General features: G+C 34.8%; 1 long non-coding RNA gene across 1 annotated transcript in view; it reads left to right on the forward strand.

Moving 5' to 3' along the window:
• The window catches only part of LOC122357368, a 78,503-nt gene extending 51,767 nt beyond the window's left edge, over positions 1-26,736 (forward strand). The window contains exons 4-5 of the long non-coding RNA XR_006252461.1: positions 22,782-22,880; positions 24,014-26,736. This is a non-coding gene — a long non-coding RNA (uncharacterized LOC122357368). The remainder of the gene's footprint in view (positions 1-22,781; positions 22,881-24,013) is intronic.
• The last annotated feature ends 487 nt before the right edge of the window (positions 26,737-27,223 follow it).

The following is a 27,223-nucleotide window of genomic DNA, read 5'->3' on the forward strand; positions in this document are numbered from 1 at the left end:
ATTCTCCCGTTGTGCTCTCATTGGGCCAATGCAGAGATAAGAATCCAAATTTCAGGGGCTGAAAGCAGGGCCATTGTGCTAGAAAACGAGCGGTTCTCTCTCCAGAGATCCCGGCTGCAAACATGCCCTTTTGTGGCAGACCATTGAGTGACATTAGGCCAAACGTGCATTCAGGGGAATGCACAGACTGCTGTGATCGTTAAATCATTTCGGATGTGATGGATGTCTTCTCCATGTCCTCCAAAATGACGCCCCGGAGACAGCAATACATAAAGAAGACTGGGGCTAGTTGTCACATGGGGACAATGTAACAAGGGCATCATCTTATAAAAAGCATGTTTTCGCTAGCAGTGCTGTTTTATATTGGTTTATTTGGATTTGTGTAAGAAACACACACATGGATAAGTAGTTTTTTTAGTTTTCTTTATGAATAATCCATTATTTTTTAAGCCTCTTAAACCCTCTATGTTGTATTTAAGTGGCTAAACAGAACTTGACTCCAGTCACCCCAAAATATATCGCAATGCAACTCTAAACAGCATTTTATGAAGAAATATTGTATGCTAATGTTGAGAATTAAGACTGGATGCGCAGTTTGGGTACATTACTCAAAAAATGTAATTTAAATTTAAACATTATTACAGGACTGGTAAGTTGTGTTTACAGCACCCCCATCACAGATACTATGGTAATCAAACCATGTGTATTTTGATCAACTGAGTTGGAGGTAAAGTTTAATTTTAATTTAGGTAAGGAAATTAAACTCTGTCAAGATATGATCTGGAGGTTGTCTTCAGAGGAATGAGTGCCTTTCTACTTTCAGCGATAAGGCATGTGAAAAAAAGATAAACACAGCTGCAAATGGCAGTTATGGGCCCGAGCACACCAGATGCATAACTGTGACATATCAGTTTGACATATCAGGTCATAGTGTAATAGTCAGTAGCATGCCCAAGATATTGAATTAAATACAATAGGTGCAATTAGAGATATTTTTGAGTGATGACGCACATTCAAAATATAATATTTAACTTTTTTTAACTAATTTTTAACTTTTGTTTAAACACATACACAATAAACAAATTTGATAAAAATTCAACAATCAAATGAACAACAAATAATCAAATAAATTCTGATAATAGACTGCATTTGGTCTTGCAGTGTAAATGCAGCCTAATAGACACTGGATGACTTTAACAGTTTCAATATGCCTCTATATACTAAAAACAGAGATATCAGCCAATTTTTTCATGCTGGTATGAATCAAATTTGCAAGCATAAAACATACATTTTCTCACAGTACCCTGGCAACCATCCCAAACATCTTATGATGGTTAGAGTGTGCAGTAAATGGTTGCTTTTTTGCTGAAGATTGTTGCCCCAAAGATATTATGGTCTTTTTATTTTTACGTGTGCGTGTATGCATGTACGTCTTCAGATATAACACAATCAAATGAACAACAAATAATCAAATAAATTCTGATAATAGACTGCATTTGGTCTTGCAGTGTAAATACACACACAATTATTACAGCAGCATTATACAGCAACATTATTATGTTCTTAGACCAGCATCTCTAATTAAGTGTTAATTTTGAGCAGACAAAAATAGCTTCCTGGATACAAAGCACCACTGATGAACATATTTATATTTCAAAGCAAAATTCAATGCTACACTGTAAAATCCAATAGTTTACTCAACTTAGATATAGTTAGTTATCTTTACTTAGTTGTTTTACTTACAAGGTTTTATTAAGTTAAAGCAACTTTCAAGACAAAACACTTCACTTATTGTTTTGAGTGATATTTACTTAAAATTTTCAAGTAGCCACAAAGGAACCAATGACATTAATAAAGCAGTGACAGGCTTTGTTTATTTATTTATTTATTTATTTTAAGTCAACATTATATTGATTGGCATTCCCTTTGGTTTGTACTAATGCAGCAATGCAACATTAAAAAGAACTACTTGATTTCACAGGAAGAAAGGTAATAAATAGATTGCTTTTAGAAGATGGTATATCTTCTTATTGAGTCATTAGTGTATTTTCTTCTCTTTTTTTTATTTTTACTTTTTACAATTTCATAGATTTTCATAAACACCTTGAGTAGCTATTAAATGGGGTGGTATAATTCCCAAATAATTGTGGTAATATGCTTTTCACAACAGTAATAGTCACACAGAGACTTCAACGTTCAGCACATGAATCATAACAATGTAACAATTGTACAGCATGCTATTACTATATCAGTACAGCATACTATTTCTGTTCCACTTTTTGAAGTAAGCCTAACTAATTAGAATTTACAGTGTACATAAAAAAACAACAACAACAACAATAAAAAAGTTTCCTTTACTTTAAATACATTTGGAAACCGATTGCACATAGTTTAAGTTGTCATGACTTAAAATTGATTATTAAATTAATATAGTAGGCTTAGTATATATATATATATATATATATATATATATATATATATATATATATATATATATATATATATATATATATATATTTTTTTTTTTCTATGTAACATTAATAAGTATTAGAATACATTAACTTAAATTTACATTCAAAACTTACTTATTTCCTCAGAAATAATTAATTATACTTATTTATAGTTAATTATTAACCTAACTTTCCTCTTAAGTTTGCTTTGAAAAAATAAGGCTATCGGTTTCCAAAGTTTTTTTTTTTTTTTATAAACTGATCTAATTCCAATTTACACTGTATTGTTTTCTCTTTGTGACGATGATGAAAATATTCAATTTTGCTCCTCGAGGCGTGACTTTCACAATCATATATCTGCGTAATCTTGAGTCTTGTTTTGATTCCTAACTTATTGAACACAATCTTAAAATGGTTGGCTGAAAGCCTTGCTTAAGGCAAACCTTCAAGAGACACACTCTACGAACATATAAGAGCAATGTTATATTCACCCTGGAGTCAGCAAGAGCGGCACAACTTGTTTCAAATAGAAATAAGACATTACAGGTGAAATGCTTGTAATTGCCGGCAGCCAGTTACTACTGTGTGTGTTTAAATTCATGAAATGTCACTTGTGGGTTCTGCTTTCATGATTTCTTGCTGTGTGACTGTTTTTCAGGCCAGTGTTCATTAGATAGGTGGAGAAAACCCTTAGCCCTCCCTGTCCTTTGATCCTGTCACACTGTCCTAAATGCTGCCGGAAATACACTGTCACCCTTTAGAAAGGAGGTGGAGAAGCTCCTGGAAATGCCTTTCAGTGCCACAGACTTAAAAGAGCTCCCGTATTAGTATCTCCCCCTGGCATACCAAAAGAATAGAGCTTCAGCGGACCACCGAACCTTTCACGGTCTTGTAAGATAAAAGCTCATGGCATCTTATTAATTTTAGTTCTGTATTAGTACTGCATTGTTTTGATCACAAAATCCTGCATTACAAATATTATCAACTTTAACATGACCAAGGGGAGTCCATTGGATGTACTTAGTATACTATTAAGTGCATTAATCAGGAAAAGTATATTCAGAGGTCAGCGTTTTATATTAGAGTTTTGTTCATGCATGTTAAGAAAAATGGGTATTTAATATGATGTCAAGGATACATAGAACATTAATTGATTAATGATGTAATTATGACCTGGAATGGAATACATCCATATTATGAAATGAGCTATAAGGGAATGCATTATTTAATAAATATGTGGTCTGATTTCATAATTAATTAATGCATTTTAAATAGGAACACGAACAATATGAAGTGCGTAATTTTAGCACTTTTTTTCGCTTGCCTGATTTTTTTTTTTTCACATTTCACACAGCAGCAATGGAGTTTTTTGACACCACTTTCTAAAAAAAAAGCCAAAAAACTAACAAACCAAAACAGCAACAACAACACTGATTCGAGTAGAATGACTGCCATGCGTAAGTCATTGAATTTTCACTCACCAGATTCATACAGTGAAATAATCAATTTGCCAATTTACATTTAATAATTTAGCAGATGCCTTTATCCAAAAGTGACTTACAAATAAGAACAGTAAAGCAATCAAACCAACAACTGAACAAGTAAGTAGTAAGTAGTGTAACTTTTCAATTACTTTAATAAAGTAATGTAATTAATACATTTTATTGCTTTTCTAAATGTCTAATGTTTTCAACTGTTCAACTCAGTACTGATTACTGTCAGAAATCAAAATCCTTCATCACTTGTACATTTATTTATCTATATATATATATATATATATATATATATATATATATATATATATATATATATATATATATATATATATATATATATATATATTTTTTTTTTTTATGATTATTTGCAAGTTGTCTCTACTCTTCCTTGGAAGAAATGAGAGGGTAAGCAGAGCTCATTAGCATTTAAAGGGACATGACCAAAAACAAGTTGGTGTGACTAGAGTTACTTACTTTGAGACTCACTTTGAGATCATTCTGAAGTTAAATACATATTAAAAGTCACAAGACTTATTTTATTAGCTATGATACAAATTTTTAAAAATCAAATCTTTGTAAAAAAAAAGTGAAGCATAGCGATACATAAAACCATTTATGAAATAATACAAAAAAAACATAATTGAATATACATTTTCTAAACTCCTGACACATTGATGTTTCATATTTTAAGGCAGTCAATTGAATTTCTGAAATAAATCAATTACATCTCTATGTGGGAGTGTGTGTGGAAAAAAAATCTGATGTAAACCCTCTTTGTAAATAGATAACTGTATTGTAAATAATTCAGTATGCAGCACACATATAGCAATATATAATAAAAAGCAGATAGATATGTAGAGACTACTAGAGTCCAATAAATAGAATAGAAAAAAGAAAGAAAGAAATAGAGATTGTTAGTGTTGGAGGCTCAGTCTAGCCACACCATAAAGAATAAAGGTTAAACTTAACCAAAAACCGAGATACATATGAGTAAACCAGATCATGTTACATCCAGCTTCAATTCAGCAACAAAAGCAGCTTAAATGATAAGAGACACAAAACAGACTGAAGCAAAACAATCTTTTATGAAATGTAAAAAACAGGGGGAAGGAGCAACGCAGAACAGCAGGAGAAGAGAAAGAGATGACGACAGGAAAAGGAGCTTCCTTCTCATCGTGCCATGAGGTTATTCACTGAGGTAGTTTGCAAACAAGGTTTCATGCCGTCTATGGCACTGCTGTGTTTACCTAGAGCAAGCAACAAGGCACAGCAAAACAGATGTGTTTGTGTAATCGTTCTAAGTGGAAATGCAAGGTTGAAAGAGAGAATGCCATTAATTTCTCCAAATCCTCTTTACACTAAATGGGACGATTGCAGGATTAGTTCACCCCAAAATTAAAATTCTGCCATTATTTACAGTATACACCATCATGATGTTTCAAGCCTATATATATATATATATATATATATATATATATATATATATATATGTGTGTGTGTGTGTGTGTGTGTGTGTGTGTGTGTGTGTGTGTATATATTAAAATGTTTAAAATATTAGTTAAACTTGCTTTTTTTAGTTTATTCAATTCGCTGAGCAAAGTCACATGTGTCTTTTTTGTTCAGCTAATACACTTTATCTTTACTTTATATTTGAAGTGTTTTTTTTTTCCACAAATGACAAACATTAAAGGAATAGTTCACCCAAAAATTTAAATTACCCCATATTTTACTCACCTCAAGGCCATCCTAGGTGTATATGACGCTCTTCTTTCAGATGAACACAGTTGTAGTAATAGTGATAGTGGCCATTATTCTGAAGCTCTGTCGGATATGATCAGATATGTCCGCAAGTACTGCAATGTAAAACTAACCTATACACCTTCGAGGTGTTATCATATGCACTTTGAAGCAGATCGAAGTGTTTTTGTAACAAAGTGTAAATACCTGACTGACTGAAAGCAGAGTTCTGGCTTCTTGGCTGACTTCTGACTCAACGTACGTCGTATGATTTAAGTTGAGTCATACGTCGAGTCACAGGTCAGCCAAGATGCAGAAAATCGGCTTTCTCATGGAAAATATCATGAGTCAATTATTTATCTGCTTCAGAGGAGATGTGATAACCCACCGAAGGTGTATAGGTTAGTTTTACGTCGCAGTACAGCTGATGTATCCGATATACGGAGCTTTAAAATAATGGCCGCTATCCATATGTCTGTTTTCGGCTGGGGCTGGATGATCTTTCCACATACTGTTTTCCCCCTGATTGAGTTGGTTAATCGAGTCCTTAAAGGGGTCTGCGTCTCCAAGTAAAAGAGGTCCCTCCTGAAAATCGCCAGGCCTTATCAGCTCACCCCTCGCCAGGACTCTCCACATACACGGCCAAATGTTCCGACCACCCATCTTCTCCAACCCTAGGGGCTCTGACAGCTCTGATGGCAAGCCTGCAGGACGTTCCACGTTCAGCTTTTGTTCCCTGGTTAAGCCCAAGGAGGCCCAAGTCCGACCACAAGTCCCAGCCAGCTCCGTTCGGTGTCTTCCAGAACCTGCTCCTCTAGAGCGCCCAACAGTGCCTGCAGTGGTTGTATGACTCCAGGGGGAGTAAATGTAAATGTCAGGCCTGTGTCTTGTGTTTCCCTCAGTGTGCCCATATTTGGTTTATCTTGTTCCTGTCCCTATTACATTCCTTAGAATCACCTGTGTTTCCCTTGTTATCTGGATTTAAACCCAGCTGTGTCCTGCATCTCCTTGTTTTGATTACTTAAGCCCTGTGTCTTGCCTTGTGTCTGGTATTTTTTCTCATACCCAAGTGCTAGGAGTTTAAGTCTGCGTTATTTTGGGACAGTAGGCATGAGAGGTTTATATAAATATTTAACCTGTAAACATAGTGGAAAAGATAAAACATGCTCTTTCACACAAGGTTGATTGTCTTTTAAATGAGGTTTGCAACTATTCAGAAGCTATCGAAATTTGACCTTTTTTATGTTTGGCCATAGAAATAACATCTGCATTTTTTTCCCTGAACCTTTAAAAAGTAATAAGTAACATACAGTAAAAATAAAGCCCTTACATCCTTATGTAGGCCTACGGTAGCAACACATCCTCCTCATCATTTCCACAATACTGTGATAACTAGCTGTACTTTGGAGTAATGATTGACGTAAATAAGATGGACATTGTTCATTACTTTCCTTTACATGTTTTCAGTAAGTAGGCTATGTGTGCATTCGCTAAGACAGAGACAGACTAAACATTCATTTGGACTGGTTCTCGTGCTCTTGTCACCCAGAGTTGAGTCTGCTAATTAAGTGGAGTGTGAGCCTTTGATTGTAGACACTGTGAAGAAAAAAACACACAGTGAAGGTAGATGGAGTCTGTTCATTAGTTTGTTGGTTGTAATGGCAGGATTGTATTGTTATTTATGTTTTCATGGGTTGGTTGTTAGCAAGAGACTTGCAAACAAGATCAGGACTGCTTTTTCCGATAACGATGGATCTTATCTCTTAATAGCATTTTCTATGTGTGAAGTTATTTATTTTACCACTTGTCTTATACGCAAATATAAGTCTTGAGATTAAATCGCACATCACTGTGTACTATTGTGCATTATTTTTCTAAATCTCAATCTGATTATCTACATAAGGATTGTGATTTATTTTTGTACAGACAGGTTTTTTTTTGTTTGTTTTCTTAATTCAGCCATTTCGTCTATCTTTTGATGCGAAAAGTTAAATTTTACCTGGGTTGAGGCGTAAGCTTCCCAGGGTCGGTGAAGACATTGGTTACTCGCTGATGCTCTGTAAATGATCCTGGCAATGACAAGGATATTCTCTATAATGAGATTCACCTTGATTCCAGAAGTGTTCAGTGGCACACAATAGGAAGGTGGAAGCGGTATGGTCGTCTTTTCTGCATGACAGCACGTCACTGATAACCCTCCACCTTCATTTTAATACCTAATGTGTAAAACGTTTGGGAATCGCGGTCCAGGTGTAGTACACGATCAAACACTCAAAAACCCCTACTCCTGAAGGAATCCTATTGGAACTTCCAGAGGATCCTTATTTAGATGTTCTTAACCCTATAAACCTATACTTTTTTTCTTGTTCAAAATCTGTTCAATGGATATCTTCGGCTAAACTCTAAATTCAAGCACTTGTGTCCATTAATAAATAATAGAAAGCTATGGTTTCAAATAGGATCAAACAAAAAGATGGATGAAATTTGAAGAAAATCTTGTGTGAACTGTCCCATTGCAAGACATCAGTTCAGGTCGACAAGTATGTTTCTGATAAAGCTTATACAATAACCAACCGAAATCTCACATGTAAGAGCACAAAATCCTGGAGGAATTTGTTTTATCCAGTAGGATCCTGTTTGATTCTTTAAGGATTCTTATTTGATCCCGTTTAAGCCCAGACGCACCAAACGGACTGTGTTGTCACATCATGTCGCCTGCGGCTGGGCCATAAAGATGTTCTTTAACGCACCACCAAAATTACAGCCAATGGTCAAACAGCACATATGTTCTGTGTCTGCGAGAGAGGAAATAACTCTTTCATCATTTCTATTTTATCCTTGTGCACTGATTCACAGGCTCAACCGGCCAAAGCTGCCGACAGGGAAACAACTAATCTCAATGCTATTAGGAAACCTGTAACCTGTTTTTTTATTTTTGGCAAAAATTAAAATATTACCTCTTTATATTTTAAGAAAATCATAAAAGGCTCAAAGTGGCCTAAAATGGCTTACTTTCAGAAGCACATTGAACTAGGATAGGAAGAAGTGTTGTAACTTAAATAAATTACATATTCAGCTCTAAGCTTTGACTAAACCATAACTTCACAGCGCTCAACTATAATTATAGCATTTAGCTGCCGTAATCATTTCTTTCCATTTAACCCACTGGTTTTAATCCTGAATCGTACCTTTCGTGGAACACCTGATTATTGTGGACTAAATTTGGCTAGCGTACCATTTTGCAAGTGCTCTGAAAGACAGAAAGTTTGTAATTGTTTCCCCCAACAGTTTACTGCGGTGGCAATCTCTCTGTGACTAATTGATTCCAGTGCTATGCACAGAGGCAAATAATGACCAGACTCACACCATTAGTGGGGCTTTTAATGATATGTAAGGCAGCTAATCTTTTCTCATTACCTGGACCAAATGCCTGCTGGGATATAACAGTGTCTGCTGGCCGGAACGCAAATTGGTCCCTGCTGCACTGTTTGGACATTCTTTCAAGCTCCCGAAAACACAAAATAGTGTGCCGAAGAAAAGCCACGGCTGCGGTAACAAACTCAGACTCAGTGGAGACTATGAATAATATGCATCTGTGAGCTTTGGCCAGGTACTAAATAAAAAAAAGATACTAAATAAAAAATCCTGTTGCATCCTAGGAGGCTTGATTATTTTGCATACCAAGGTTTGTTTTTTATTTAAACAGTTCTAATTTTGAATTAATCAGTTTCATTATTTTTCCTCCTGTGCTGCATTTCATATTAGCTGCCCTTCTTTTTGGTTTTATTTTACAATATTTATCTACATGGTCCTCAGTGGTGCACAAATAAATGTATAGCATTTTAAAAGTTTAAAAGTACTTATTGTCCTTTTCCATGTTCATTATAACTACAATCAATCAATCAGACTTGTTTTGGTTGGTGGAGTTTTGTAAACAATAATAATGATGTTGATGTTGATGATGATGTTGATAAAAATAATAATAATTAAAATAAACAATGATACTACTGACATGGTAATAGTATTGTACTGTGGAATAACAAGAATATTTAGTAGTACTAACCAACCAACTAACTTACTAAGTAGATGATAGACAGACAAACAAATAAACACATTTGTAAAACAGTATGGTCTTTAGATAGAGTGCAAATAAATAAATACACACATTACAATAACAATAACAATAATAATAATAATATAATAATAATATTATTATTATTATTATTATTATTATTATTATTATATAATATAATAATATAATAATAATAATAATAATAATAATAATAATAATAATAATAATAATAATAATAATAATAATACTATTATTGCAGTTGTTGTTTTTGTTGATGCTCATAATGCATACCGGTTGGCAGGTGTACATAACTTATCAAAAATAAAAAATATACTTTTCTGAAGGATGCATTCTAAACTCACTTTTTTGCTAATAATAGTTTCATGTTTAAAACCTGAACATGCTCCTCATGGTCTACAAAAAAAAAAAAGATGACAAGTGGATTGAGGTAGACTGACACAAAGCACCTTTTTCCGGTTATGATGGATCAGGTCTGGGGTTAAGGCAGCTCTCCGTTCACCTCCACACATCTTGCAGCAGCACCTGCTTGATTGCCAGGAATGATATAGAGACCCTCCTAGGAGGAAGACTGTGTTACTACAAAATCATCATGATGGAGGGACTTAAAATCAAACACTCAAGACCATTCCCTACAATCACTCTGATTGCAAATATCAAAATGACCAATGAAAGCCGACCCTTGAAACTGTCGACAGGTCAAAGTGTCATTACTGTAATGTCAATGATTGGCATGTTGGCCATACCGTAAAATATTCACGACATTAAAACAATTATGTTAAAATGATTTAATCAATGCTATTTTATTAGACACATTGAGTGCAGGTGTCAGAAATAAGAGATCATTTTAAGAACTATTATGACAAATTATAGATTATTTAGTTGGAGACATTATTAAAATGTAAAGCACAACTTTCCTCACTTGTTTCGCACTTCAATGGTCTTCAACTCAATGAAGTCTGAGGTGTTTTTCACTAAGTGGAACGATTTTAAGACGAACACGGTGAAGTATTTGACTAAACTAAGGAACATTTGGCACAGATGAAAACAAAGGAGCCTGTTTTCGGCTTAAGTTCTTAAGAAACACATTTCCTCTTTGCATACATGTATTTTTCCATTTATAAAACCTCATTTGTTTTGGAATAGTGTCAGGTGATTGAACTCTGATTGTATTTATTTTAGTCTTATTTAGTCAATTTGAATTCCGTCAACCATTTCATAAACTCATCTTCAGTTTGTATTATTGTATTTGATGTTCAGACTATTATAGCTGAAATATTAAATTACGGTGTACTTAGCTTTTCATTTTAAGAACATTCATATTTAATTTCTCGTGTTTAATCCAAATTTAGAACGGTGAAGTCGATGATAAATCCCAGAGACTTACAGAGAGTCACTGCGTGTTTAATTATGATTATAGTTATTGTAAAAATAAATAAATAAATAAAATAAAACTGCTATTTTTTCTGTCTGTCTTTCTTTCTTATGCAAGGATGAACTACATTTATCAAAAGTGACAGTGACTTGTTCCAATAAATGAATGAAATGGATGGATGAACCAATAAAAATTACAAAGATTTTTAAAGGCCCATGTGACACTGAAGACTAAATAATAGCTTCAGAATATTAAGTTTTGCATCACAGAAATAAATTGCATTTTACATATATATATATAATATATATATATATATATATATATATATATATATATATATATATATATATATATATATATATATATATATATATATATATATATATATATATATATAAATATATATTGTTTTTGAAAGGTATATAGCTGCTAAAAGGCCTCTGATTTTTTCCTTACCTAGAATGTGTTACAGAGATGGTTATATGTCTCTATTTCTGTACAGTATCTCGCACAAGTAGTTGGTATTCCAGATCAAACAGTATATGTCAAAGGAACAAGAGCAGCCGAGTTAAAGTGAATCCGCCTTGTGACTGCTTTTACCCGCCTGATAAAAGGGGGCAAGTAAGTGGAAAGGGCATTTTTGGCAGATGGGCATCTGCCCCCTGCTGGCTCTGTCTTCAATATTATCATGCATTCGAAACATTTTTTTTTTTTTTGCATCGCTGTGGCACTGACTAATAGTTCACGCATGTGCATGTACATAATGCATGATTATGCGAACTTTCCAGGGGTTTCGCTATTTTGTATGCGGTTTAATAGGTCGTGCATATCACAGGAAGTGGCTCATAACAAAAAAATGAGATGCATTTTACATGACGCACTCAACTTAATGGGGTGCAACAAAAATTAGATTCATTGCTATCTGGAAGAATCGTAATGCGCAGTTGGCCGCATTTAAATTCATTTGATATGTATAGTGGGTGATATTGTGAATGATGTAAAACATCGTCAGTCCTTTTCAAACATAGTTTCTTGTATCTTGCATGTATTAACGGTTCACCAGTGAGCTCTTGAAACGGCTGAGCTGTTAAAGCAGATTCTGTTCTCTCGTGGAGGGTAATAATCACAGCCCCCCCGCCATATGGCTCGGCGCATATGAAATATAGATGCGGTGTGTGTTTATTGTTGGCTTGCTGTGCGTGTTGAATGTGCTGGTATTAAGGCACTGAACGCAGGAGATCAACGATGACCTTTCCATTAATACTGCTGCTCATGCTGCACACACGGAGCGTGATAGTAAATACATCGTCACATGTAATCTTGAAACCGCTTTACTTTTTTTGTTTGTTTGTTTGTTTGTTTTCCAATTCAACCTTTGACAAAAGTGTTTATATCGAACTCATATATATGTTTTTTAAATGCCAGCTGGTCTGTTCATTACTGTAGAACCGCAAGCTCCCTAGAGCTTCACAAGGAATTATAGCATGTTTAGTTTTAGACCATCTATTTAATCTATTTTGTTTTCTTATGTATTTATTTTTATATGCATTTTTGTTACGTGAAATGTGTAGCACTGAAGTGATATTCACTATGCATTTTTTTAACACAGATGTACTATTCATTCAAATTTTTATATTTGTAAAATAAAGTTAAATGTAAAATTAAAATTAAATTGTGCATACATTGCCTTGAAAAGGCCAGAAAATGTATTCATCCATCAATCCATCCATCCATCCATCCATCATTCATTTTATAAGATAGATAGATAGATAGATAGATAGATAGATAGATAGATAGATAGATAGATAGATAGATAGATAGATAGAAAAACAGAAAACTAACAGTTACAATGATGCAGTTGTGATGAAATGATATGTAATGTTTTTAAATTATATAACCAAAGCCCATGATATTTGTGTGAGGGATACATCAAAGGACACGACCTTTCTGCCATTTGGTTATTAGACTTGAGGGACATCTTCCTTAAATCACAGTTGGGAGCCATAAGAAATGCAGTTGCTAAAGTTTATATAAGCTGACCTTTATCAAATAAAACCACTGGAAGTCTTTTTTTTTCAGTTTTTATCTCTGACTCACATACATTTAAAATTTAAAGTCGTGATAACATGTTAAATTGTGAAATGTAATGTAAAATAATGCTCTTTTGTGAATTATCTCTGCTGTGCTTAATGGAATATTGAAAGGCACTGAGCTCCTTTCTGAAAAACTGCCCTAGGAGTTCATATCAAATCAATGGCACCTCATGACTGAATACTTCAGTTCACTTATCAGTTTAACGGCACGTCCGCGGCGCCCTCAGATCATTTCAGCTGTTTAGCCTCCTCGGTTAAGTGTGCTTCCTTAAAGTCTTTCTCAATACTAAGAAATCATGCGCCATGTGCTATTTTCATCATCAAAATTAGATCAATTTGTACGACACCGATCTCAATAATAAGCCATCGAGGGTCATTATTTTGACAGCAACTCTCTCTGGGGATTCATGGAAGCGATTTGCTGTTTCACACGTACCGAACGGATGGATAGACGCTTTACCGAGATGTAGAGGCATCAATAATTACTTCACCAGTGACAAACAGTTCATGAAGTATAAATGACTGCCCTCGTTTCCATGAAGCCACCGTATAGAGCTGTTTGGAGCTGGAAGGCCTGCGATCATCACGTCTGAGAAGCCCTCAACAATCTGTACAGTAGCTCTTTGTCAGGTTCTGGGAAACCAGACGCATGGTATTTTCGGAGCATGAGTGATACGGGAGCTAATTAAGAAAATGGGAGGTATAATGAGAGAGTGTAATATGAAGGCTTGATTACGGTGGTGACACTCAACGCTAAAGGGAGGAGAGGTATCAACGCTCTTTTGGGACTTTTTGGATATATAGTTAGACATAAAACCTTGTCTTTGAGCGCTTGCGCATCGTGACTCACTTAAGGGGGATTCGCTAAAAATGAGCCGATAGTTCTGTTTATTTGCACTCACTATCTGTGTTGTTTTAGTGCCCTATTCGCTAAAGTAATTATGCAAATAAGATATCAAAATCTATTGTGAGCACAATTTGCACTGCTCCTTTCTCGGTCTTCAGACACCTGTATCAGCTCTTCACAATGTTGAAATTCTACTAATTGTGTGATAATTATTATACCCTTTTCAATAATTTCAAGAATAAGCATCTCTTTCAAATAAAACACTATTTACTGACTGATTTCTTTTTTTGTCGTAATCGCGCAATGGTAATTGCACCAGAAAAATAGTATTCTTTTCTGAATGAAGCACAATTGATAATAAGCCCGATTTACACAAATAGGCTAGTTGATCGACAACAAGTGAAAAGAATGACAATGATTGAACTGAAATACTTGCCGCTGTGTTATATATATATGTAGTGTTTGGTTTTCAAGGTTGTTAATGAATAAGTTGCAGGTTTTTGTGTTAAAAAAACTGCATAAATATTGCACACGCATACAAAACTGTGTCAAAACTGTTTCATTCATTCATTCATTCATTTATCCCATTAAAATTAATAAAAGAATGAATTGATGCATAAATACTATGTTACATTATATTATATTATTATACCTTTCTTTAATACATTTGTGTTTAAACTGCATTCAAAAGTTTGCAATCTACATTAGTAATTGGTCACTAATTATTATTTATTTAAGCAAAATCTGTTTTGTAGTTCAATAAATTTCACTTCTGTGACATTATTGGCATGAAATCACAATAATATTTGTGCTCAAAATTATTTTAGATCATCTGGCGCATTTAATACAGTAGAAAAGGGGAACAAAAGTGGAACAAAAAAACAAGGTGATGGTTTAATAAATAATATATATATATATATATATATATATATATATATATATATATATATATATATATATATATATATATATATATTATTTATTTTTTTTTTTATCAATTTTTTTTCTTCCAGCGTATAGGGCATTAAAGTGCACAAAAAATTACCTAATGTAGATATAAATACATGCATATTTTCTGCTGTGAGTATTATAACGATAGCAGCAGTCAGGTGCGATTAATGAAACACCAAGTGCATAGTTGCAAGAACACAAATTCACAGCCATCGCCAAGAATCGCATTTACTGAGCATACGAGTGCCAGATCATGAATCAAAGTTGCTGCATTCACAAAGAGTATATTGCATTAACCAACGGCAATACAGTGGATAAAACTGTAGAAAGGCAGAACATAATTACGCATGAGATAATGAAAAGGCAGGTCAATTTCCTCTTCTATAAGAGTTTCTGAAATTACTCCTCTCAGATACTTGACAACAATGTACTGTAATTACAGACCTGGAGGCTCGTGCAGAACACCCTGAACCGCCCATCGTCTGGCACCAGGCACATACATGAGTACATTTATAAACAGCATGATAACACCGACGAGACAATATCTCCGTTCAGTGTCCATTAGGCAGAAAGACACACTTAGACAGCACACCTCGCTGTTAGAAACTGATACCATACTGCTTCCACTGCAGGTCCTTTGCTTTTCATTAAAGTGGTTTAGGACAAAATATATCTGGGTCAATGACAAGACACTCATATTGTGTCTGGATCTATTAATTCAGGGCTAATTTCTGTCGTGCTGAACGCTGGACTCTGGCATGAATAAATCATGCAAATTAACGCCTCATTGTTTGCTGTTTTTGGCTTTATTTGAACTGCTGCCGTGTTCGTTTTTTCCTTTGAGTTTTGTGTCATATCCTGCCTTAAAGGGATAGCTCACCCCAAAAAATGTAAATTCTGGAATGTTCTTTTTTTTTTTTTCAGCTTGTGTTGTGATGTTCCAAATCAATACGGCTTTTCTTTGCTTCTGCAGACAACAAAAGAAGAAATTCTAATAAATGTCAGAGTTGCAATTTCCCAGAGAATAGCAGTCGATAGTGACTCACATTCAAGACTCAAAAGGAATAGAACACGCTAAAAGTGAGTTTAGCTTTCCATGCAGCTAATAGCTTTCTTGAATTAATAAAACAATACATTTAATATTTTATTTTTTACTCTATACAATACAGTAAGTCAGGGTGATATAAGAGATTATATATAAAAATAAATAAATATATATATATATATATATATATATATATATATATATATATATATATATATATATATATATATATTTTTTTTTTTTTTTTTTTTTTTTTATTATTATTATTTTTTATATATAATCTCTTATAACACCCTGACTTACTGTATTTAATATATATATATATATATATATATATATATATATATATATATATATATATATATATATATATATATATGTATATATTATAACTATTCTTATTATTACTAGCTTAAAAACATATATATTGTTATTATCTGGCTGATTTATGTTTGTCAGATCAAATGTCATGGTCATTGTTCTCAAAAATAATAAAACATGAAATTAAATCACAGAGAAAGGGCATTTGACACATCTAAACCAGATTTGTCCAGTTTTACCATCCCGAACCCCATATCTGTGATTGACTCCTCTACAGTGGGGCATTTATCTCTGTTACCAGGTCAGTGGGGGGCCATCATTCAATACATATCAATCAATTATATATATGCTTATGCCCCCCACTGACCTGATTACAAGTGTCACATTTGATTTATTTATTTTTTGTCATCCTACATGCGTTTCAAGTTTATCTGCACATTTTCTGTGAGCAGCACTGACGGCCTTTAGCTTAAAACAGATGTGCTGTATGTTTAAGCAGGGAATACTATTATCTAAACCGCTGTGATGGAGAGCAGGGGTGGCAGGAGACACCCCCAAGGTACAATTGCTCTCCTCAGCTATTTCATTGACTCGGGCCACAGACTTTATTCTGCTCTCTTAGTAATTTTCACAGTGGTATATAGCTGAATGACTATTCACCTCCCTTTCCATTAATTTTATTGACTTTTTCATGATCCTCGTGAATTCAACTGCCGTGCGATATCCCCCGCCTTATAGTGCCATGGTCTGTATGAAACGTGTAATTTTAAATGTTAACATTAGTATACATTTAAGACGCGGCCACGGACAGTTCAACTGTACATAAACCACAGGGTAACAGAAGTAGAATTCAATAAAAAAAAGAATGATTTTTTTTTTAGGTTTTCTGAACACACAGTCCATTTGCCATCGCTCGGATGAAACTGAAAATCGTTCCCCAAAACTCACATCGCGACTTCGACTGTATTATTATGCGCAAATAAACAGAGCAATGTTTTGATAAGACAACAGAGACTGGGGGATCAGCGCGCTAATGGATAATTCATATTTGTCTCCGCATATTAGCACAGCACAGGAGAAAGTATTTTAACGCTGAAAAATTTATAAGCTTCACATTTATAGCGAGGACGGAAATATTCATTAAAAGAACCCAAGATGAATAGATGACCAATCAGCATTCACAACTAGAACTCGAGATGTAGCATTTGATAAATCCATCACCCGAAAGTTAAGTCTATAAAAGCATTATCAAACATCCCCGCTGTATTTCATCACTCTTGGCTGTTATCTCAGAGGGTATTTATGTCTCTTGGCAGTCGTCCTTTGGTTTTAGCACAATCATCCAATCAGCATAAGCTGCACAGCGGAAATCGGCCCTGAGCAAATACTCCAGTTAGCCCTGTACCCATGCCAGGCAGACAGCAACATGACAGACCTGCACCCCAAGAATAAACTCCTGTCAGTCACTCAGAATTCAGCACAATCCAATAATCTCTGTGGCATGCCTGTTAAAAGAGCACAGAAAGCTGTGGATTTCATCATGACCCTTTAGAAATGCATTATGGGAGTATCCTTAATATTTGAGAAGGGTACTTCAAAATATTTCAACTTCAATATTGCCAAATCCCCTCGAACAAAAACACTGGCGGTAGCATAACAAAATGATGGTGCATAGACGTGTGATACCAAATGTTAGTGTTATGTATAAGCCACGTTGCTAAGTAAGAACAAGTTAAAAAGTATGTTAATGTTGATGCTTTTTTTTTTTAATAATATAATGTCAAGTCCTTGAGCAAATAATTATTCTTTTTGATGAACCTGTTGAATTAGTTCTGAAAATGCAGACTAACAGACTATTTAAGGAATGCGTTATACTGCAAAAGAATCACAGCAAAGGCATTTTTAATATTAAAGGAACTTTACTATTTCAATGAAACACATTTTTTATATTCATCAAAAGAATCCTATAGAAAAAAAGTATGAACGTTTTCATGAAAATTAAACCCCCATTTTCAGCATTGATTGGAAAGTAGCAAATTAGCATATTTGAACGATTAAAGTGTCATGTGACACTGGAGACTGAATAGAAATTCGGCGGACATCAAAGGATAACAAATGCAATTATTTAAATGAAATAAATAAGTAAAATTATGCATGAATGTAAAAATATTACAGTATTTTTATTCCAATTTTATTCTATTTCATTTCTATTTCTTTAAACATATTAATAATAATAATAATAATAATAATAATAATTAAATGTCTTTATTTCTTCAATTTGATACTGTTAAGTGCTTTGACACAGTCTGTATTGTTAAAGAATAAAAAAATAATCATGGTTTATGAATTACGAATGGTTAAATAAATAGATAAAATAATCAATATCCCATAAAGTAAAATAACTTAACTATAGACTTTACTCAAATGCAGTACTTCATCCACCACTTATTGTTAAAGATAATAACAATAATTAGTTTGATATGCGGCCCGTGCATATAACTGCTCTTTCACATCTTATAATCAGATTACTATCAGATTTTAAAGCACTCTGAAATTAAACATTTGATTAATGCAGTCGCTGCTGTCCGTGCAAGGACAGATTAGAGACTGCGCCAGTGGGGCCAGTGCCACGGGACCTCTGACTGCAGAGAGGTCCGCGGTGCCCTGACACTTGGAAACAAGCCACACAGATGGAGAATTGATACAGATAGACGAACAGCACTTGAATGTATGCCAGTGACTGTTGCCACGATGTTAAATAAATGGAGAAATGAAAAATGGCTGTTCTGGACCCCTCCTCAGTGTCCTCTAAACAGCTCATTCCAGCTTTGATGTCGTACACAAGTTGTATGACATTGTCTCTTTTGCAGTAGTCATTTTTTATATTCATATTTTTTTGCATATTTGTGATTTCATTTCTTCTTATTTGGACATTAAAACTCACCCTGGGGCTCACGGGATCGTAATTGATATTCATGAATGGAACAGTGAATCAACTATTAATACATCTGCGCAATAGGACTTTTGGGAGTAATTCCATTATGAGCAGAAGGTTTTGTACCTCCCTGAGGCAAAAGCGAGTGAGACAGTTGGACTAGTAAGTTCCCCTGACACGTGGCAGCACCATTACCTTCATGACGAGCTTCCAGGCCGCAGTTCCTTCTCTGTTTCCCATCATCATGACTCACACTGATCGGTCTTCACATGACTCCAACCTGCTTTTGCTGTGACTCAGAAATCACCAGGGACCCAGTGTGTGTACTGCAACTAAAGTGCTCAGCTAATGCCAAACCGTGCCTTCCTTCATTACAGTTAAAAGGACACGCAGCAAAGGACTGGCCTCAGAGCCACACACAGAACTGAGCTGAAAAAAAAGAAAAGGGGGCTCTGTGGGTAATTCCTAATAGCTCCCCAGTGCATTGAAATGCAGCAGAGAGCTTGACTACTCTACTGATTTACATTCGGCCCATAGCTGGCATTCATCTATGTCTCGTTCCTCAAGCACAATATCAAAATGCAGCTCTGAAAGTCATCAACAATAGCATAAAGAAATTGCTTTTTACACTCTAATATGGTCTGAACAAATGGGAAACTAAGGCAGGTGGCGTCTTATTTGATGCTGATAACACCCAAGGTTAGGCTGCTTTAAAATGTGGGTTAAAAAAACAAAACAAAACAAACAGCCTCATCCTGTAATATAAACAATTTCCCAGTCTTTACGTGTCGGAGTTTCTACACTGGATTGTGCTGTCGCTGCCTTTTATGCCCAATTTTCATCATAATGAAGAGTGAACTTGTGATATTACGACCAAACTAGCTGAATGCACAAACAAGCACACAAGTAAGTGTTTGACCGAGAAGTTAACATTACAGTAACAGTTCAACAACTCATTGATTGAACGATCCGTGCTGAAAGAGACTTTATTTAACATATCACTAAAGAATATTATGCTATGACTTCAAAGCAAATTTTTGCTTTAATTAACGCTACCGGGTAGGTTTGGGGTTGGATTTGGTGCAGTGCATATTTCAAACACGACAGAGCGTTAACTTACAGCAACAGCCCCAAGAATTTCGATTCTGAACCTCCACAATACATACCTATATCAAAGTAATAAAAATGTACCAGGGATCACTTATGGACCTGCTTTTTAGCTACATTTCCCTTTGAAATTGCAGCAAAACATAAAAACTAAAAGTGCACAGAAGAACATATTTTTATGCGACCAAGTTGTTTTATGTATCAAGAGCCACGGTATCCACGGTAATGTCAGCATACCGCCAAGAAGGACGAACCACATCCAACAGGAGTAACTGTGGACACAAGAGGAAGCTGTCTGAAAGGGATGTCTGGGTGCTAACCTGGATTGTATCCAAAATACATAAAACCACAGCTGCCCAACTGCAGAATTAAACGTGCACCTCAACTCTCCTGTTTCCACCAAAATTGTCTGTCGGGAGCTCCAAAGGATCAATATACATGGCTGGGCTGCTATAGCCAAACCTTTGGTCACTCATGCTAATGCCAAACGTTGGTTTCAATGGCGCCAGCAGCAAACATCTGTAATGTTATGAAGTGACAAGAATACCTTTTGTATGCAAATAAAACAAATAAAATTAATTTTCACTAATGGGGGTAAGTTATTAATGACATTTATTTTATTTTATTTATTTTTGTGGGCTTGGATTAACCCTGTAATGTAACAAAGGGACTCATATTGGAAAGAGTAAGATCAAATCTGTGCATATGTAGCCCCCAGGCCCCAGCAACCCAGAAAACCACAGATTATAGCCGATAGTTCCAACAATCAACTGTCGGTGCCAGTTAATATGCAAAATTTATCAATTGGTCGACCTCTATATGAAACTAAGTTATGAGAAATTATGATAAAAACTAATTTTATTTTTATTATACAACAGGGAAATGTACATGTTAAAATCTATTATTGTTTTATATTATTGAACCAGATGTGTGGCAAAGCTAGTACAATTTAAGAAAACATTCATCACTAGCAAAAGTTAATTCCTTGAATAATTTATCATACTACAGTAGTTGGGGTTATGTTGTTTTAAAAAAAAAACATCTCTGAAAGGCTGTTATTGTGTGGTGCATTGCTAATTTGGACACGGTGTAAAATGAGAAACACAAAACTGTCCAAGCGGTGTATAGGAAATTGGTTTCTATGGTTTGTTTCCCAGTCAAAATTGATTGGCCGAGAGATGTTTTAAGACTACTGATAAGTATTATAAGAGCACCAAGATCCTTTACTGTTTTGACATTCAATTTCCCATATAACAATATAATTTTGGCTTGTATTGTTTTTTTTTTCCCAAAACTGTAATAACTTTGGCCACACATGGGCCATTTGTGCCATCTTGGATCATCGATATCGGTGTTTATTGACGTCACACAGGTGGAGCAATAACTTCTGCAACCTAAAATGTTCCCGGAACAGATTCATTTCAGGTTATTGCTATATATAACGTTGTCTGAACACTACTTTTATCTGAGAAATACTTTCACCAATACTTTCACATCTGTTCTCTGTTGTTTTATTTCAAGAAGTTTGATGTAATTGTGTGTGTGTGTGTATTTCTAAATGAAATATATAGATTATACTACGTGTTAGCTTGCATATTTTACTTTCTGTCAATTAATAAACCACAAGTTGTCAACTGCAATTCAACTACACAACTTTGTGATGCTGTTTCCAAACGCTCATTACAACTGCGGTTTTGGGAAACACCGAATTGTTAAATTATGTAACTTGTAACGACTACAGTTGGTTTACAATGCTTTTGGGAAACATTCACTTACTTATTTGTAATTGTGGAGCTTACGATGCTTTTGGGAAACGCACACTTGCTTATTTGTAATTGCGGTGTCCCAGGCCTAAGTATAAAGAGCATATAAATAGTTCCTTTGTGCATTTTGCTTTGAGCAATGGGCGGATTTTTGAAAATTGTAGCATCTGTGTTTTTTGTTACTCCGGGATCACCTAAAGCGGGGTTTATCACAGATACGGTTAAGAATAGGACACATATGTCATCATGTTACACAGAAAATTACACACAAAAACCTGGTCAGCCTAAACAATTAAAAGCCACAGACTGTAAACATCATCTTTCTCCGTCAGTCGCCAATTACCGTATGAACAAAAGCGGTCTGTTGTGACGTTCTGAGAACACAAAGTTGAAGCAGACATCCGGTGATTAAATTATTTAGGCTTTCATTCTTGTCCCTTGTTCACCCAATATACTAATTGGAGTCGAGCGACACACACTGTAATCACATATCTCCAGGGCATTGCATCTGAGGTTGAGAGACCTGACACTGAATAACTCCATGTCATGTTTGCATGTTTTCCATTCTTAGGGTGTTGGCCCCATTATCAATGCAGCATCATCTTGGGTTCCAAGTGAGCAGTGTCTGGCACGCTGAAGCGAACGCACCCCACGTGACGCTCTGGACCAGGTAGGATGACATGCTATGATATCTCCGGCTTTTATTACCTCTTCTAAAGGAGGTCGATTTCAGTTTGATCCATGGGGCTCGCAAGCTTTTGTCTGGGGGATATTTAAGGAATAAAAGTGTGTATACACTGCAGCAAATTGGGAAGGAAGCGATACTCTAGATTTTTTGGAGTGGGGTTTTAATTAGATTGAAAGACAGAGGCTCTGGCCGGCAGCAGGTGGTTTTCCTTTCTGGATATTTAAAGCCCCGTTCAGTCAATCAATTAATGACAGTGAGGCTGAGCAAACAACAAAACAGGACCTTGTAATTCAGTGCAGCCTCCACTTCTGCACTAGGAAAATCAATTATATTGTTACATATAACTTGATATATCGTTAACGCACTGTTAAAGCGTACAGAGGCTCATCCGATTTTAAACATATGATTATTGTGAAGTATTCAATCAGTCGATCAATCAAATAAATAAATAAAAAGATAAATGATAAATACAGCATACAGTAATATGTAAAAAAAAACCTAGACCTAGTGTCACGATCACGCTTTCGCGAGAAAACGTACACGTAAGCTAAACTTAAACAGATTTAATTCCAGACGGGCAAAATAATAATAATTACAGGCAAGCAGACAGGACATAAACCAAGTAACCTCGACAATCGGACAAACTGAAGAAAAACACACAGGACTTAAATATACAACGTAATTGACTAAACTAACGAGACACGGCTGCAGACAATAATACAATTAACACGAACTAAAGGCAGGGCACACAGAGCACACGGCATGAGACAAAAACAATAACAAAAGAGTCCAGAGATGTGACACCTAGACTATTTTTAAATATTTTTTAGCATTATGAAGAAGAAGCAAGAATTTAATTGCAGCTGTCAGAACTAAACAAAATGTGAACTGACTTAAGATTTACAAGTGAGTTAATTGTGGTTTACGTGTAAGTTAATTTAGTTTATAGTCATCAGTAATTGAGTTTTTTTATTTTTCATGCAACATATTTATACTGCATCACAAATGCATCAATATGTATCTATTTTAATTTATTATTTGTACTTTTTCCTCGTTAATTATCTGTGGTTTTCATTTCTTGTGGCTACGGTTACCGTATGTCAAAATGTTAACAGTGTCTTCAGTGGAGCTCCTGGTCTCAGCTGGCTATAATAAGCACTACTGATGAAGAGCATCTGCTGGCTGATTCCAGTCATCCAAACCTATTTCAAACTCCAGTCAAGATTCTCTCACTGTTTGCTCTCCAAATCCTCCTCACTGCTGTTGGACGTGCAAAACTGAAGATGCTTCATTTGCTATTACAGGCCCCTTTAGCCTCAAAACACCATGATAGGAAAGTAATTACACCAAGCCTCACAGTGCGTATGTGAACGGAATAAGAAATGTATCAGGTAGAAACTCATTTATAAAAACTTGAACATTTGCAAATAATGGGATAGCTTTGCCAAAAATGGAATTCTGTACGACCTGTATATATATTGTATGTATTATTATTTTTTTTACTTTGTTCATTCATAGAACATGTATTCATAGAACAGCATTCAGGTTTCGACGTGAGGGTAAAAAATAATTTCAGCATCTATGCCACGTCACCACAATTGAACATAATTTTCCCAGTTTTAATGCGGAAGTTCCATTATCAAATGTCTACAACACCACAGCAGAGACAAAGGGAAGTTGTTATGAATAAACACTTGAAATGAATTCCATTAATGCTAACTGGAGTGTCTCATCTAATATACATTCCCTTTGATCAAAGAGCCACGGAGGAGAGAGCCTCCAAGTTTTTCTTTCATTATTAGAGGCTTATGGAAATTTGCAAGGATATTGAAGGGGAAAAACGATAATGGCTTTGCAGCTTATCCTTCATGACCGCAGACCACTAGGTTTATTCCAGTTTGTTCATTTACAAACAAAGTTTTCTGTGCCAGTTGTTGCGTGATTTATTCAGTTGCAATGGGAAATTGAGTAATCAGAGCATAGGCCGATGTACTTACACAAATGTAATACGATGCAGTTTAATACGAAAAAACATATAACATCCGAACAAAACCAAGATGTTCTGGGAAATATTTACTCGGAGACATCAGATATCTCAGCGTTATTAAGAGCTCAGTGAAATATGCAGGCAATACTTTCTGTGTTTGAAAATCATTATTTCAGTCACCGTGTGCGTTCAAATTTGAAATTATACATCATTAGCTAGTTCACAGAGGGTTCAAGTGAGGATTCAAGAGTCTGGAGTGAAATAAATGAAAAGTGTCTTCCTGCTGATGTTGTGTATTGAAGTGATATAGACTGTCTGACAAGTTAAATGAAGGTACGAATAACTTCACATCAGAAGGTAATGATCTTGGTATGAAAGTTAATGGTGGAAAAAGTTTGTCCAAACAGATTTAAAGATAAGATTGAGAGGAAGCAAAGAAACATATATAATCAGTAACACACAACAATATAAAATGAAGCTGTCTTAGTGGATCATAACTGCTGTTTTAAAGTATTAATTCATAGAAAAAATGTGACAAAAACAGAATGTACCCAAGTTTATGAAGCAACAATATGAAAATGGTATTTACAACAACAACAAAAAGCAGTAATGCATTTATGAATGAATGAATGGATGTACATTCATCTCACTGAGTGTCACAACTATAACCAATGAGAAAGAAAGAAATAAAGAAAGAAAGAAAGAAAGAAAGAAAGAAAGAAAGAAAGAAAGAAAGAAAGAAAGAAAGAATATACATGTTAAAATAGCAGGATTCTGCTATCTGTACTACTTATTTCAAATAGTGGCAATTATCTTAACTCCAGTATTATAGTACTTTAAAAAACAATATGCCATAATAACTTATTGAATGTACATTTTAATAAAGCCTTTCAATTTCTATACATACCTTTAACCTACCCGATTTTTAACTTTTTGATGTTTATGCAAAACAAATGCTTTTCTAATGCGATTTTAAAAAAACAGTTTACCAAAAGGCAGATTCTAATTCTGGTAGATCACGTCAAATTGAGTACAACACATGTTTTACCATCTGCACCACTGGAGCTGACAACAGTCAACTGTCTTTTGTAACGTTGACTAGTCCACTCACAAGTTGGTGAGCTGAGTTAGTGTGTCTACCGAAATAGTGTGCTATTTACATTTAGTGTAAAAGGGGAACAAAATTAAATAAAATAAAGGGTTTTGCTTTACTGTCTCTTTTGTTGGCCACCTTAGGACCAAAGTCTTCAGTAACTTGGAGCACTATGAACAGTATGCCACTTTCTACATGCCAGTATAATACTTACTTAATTGAAATGATATGTCATGTTTAAAAGCATTGACGTTTTCAGTAGGCATCAAGAAACACTCTGAAAGAACATATTTATTAGTAAGTAAGTCATTTAAATTGTAATAATTGTATAATTTAAATCATTTATTTAAATAAAATTGCACCTGCCCTCTTCGCAAATCACAGATGAAATGCATTGTCGTGATTTATTCATGCATGTAATTATTTATATATTTTTACGGGGGGGTCATTCAGAGCTCAACAGTTAGTCCTCACAGGTCTTGTATATCTAATCAGTCCCCTACTGTACATGCTCTTTCATTTCCTGCAAAATCAGCTCAAGTGTGCTCAGGAACTTCTGGGGGCCAGTGTTTCAAAGCTTTGTTCTCAAAAGAAGAACCCCGGTTTACGAGTACTGCGCAGGGAGTCGAACAGCGGTCCAAAGGTTAATGTGCACACGAGTGCTGGTCCTTTCATCTGTTACACTTACAGATCATTGCCTCACGCTGCCAAACGTAGCAGGGCCCCTAGTCACTTCAGAGGGGAAAACAAGTGAGGTCTTAGAGCGGTCACATTTATGTGTGTGTTTATAAATAAATAAATAAATAATACTGATCATTGAACCGTGTTTGTTTATTCTGCATTTTTAATATTTCATCTTAAAATGGTTGAGGGCACTCAATGTGTTTTTATTAGCAGACAAATGATAATACATTTTAAGTAATTATCAGCGATATCGTTGACTTGATCGCATAGATGCTATTTAACCTGAAAGGAATTTAAAATTTAAAAATTTAATTTAAAATTGAATTTAAAAATGTGTATCAGTGTGTAGAGTTATTCAGTTCAAAATAATAAAGATCAGGTGTATTTTAATGAAATTGTGCGTTTTTTGAGAACAAATTTACATTTAATAAATAAAAAGAGCATATGGGAAAACATATGAAATATGAAAATATATTTACATATGAAAAAAGTAAATAAAACCTTCTGTAGGACACTAATATTGTTACGATTTTGTACAAAGTTCTATGACTTCAACTGATT

Source organism: Puntigrus tetrazona, chromosome 14, assembly GCF_018831695.1.
Source record: "Puntigrus tetrazona isolate hp1 chromosome 14, ASM1883169v1, whole genome shotgun sequence".
Lineage (NCBI taxonomy): Eukaryota > Metazoa > Chordata > Actinopteri > Cypriniformes > Cyprinidae > Puntigrus > Puntigrus tetrazona.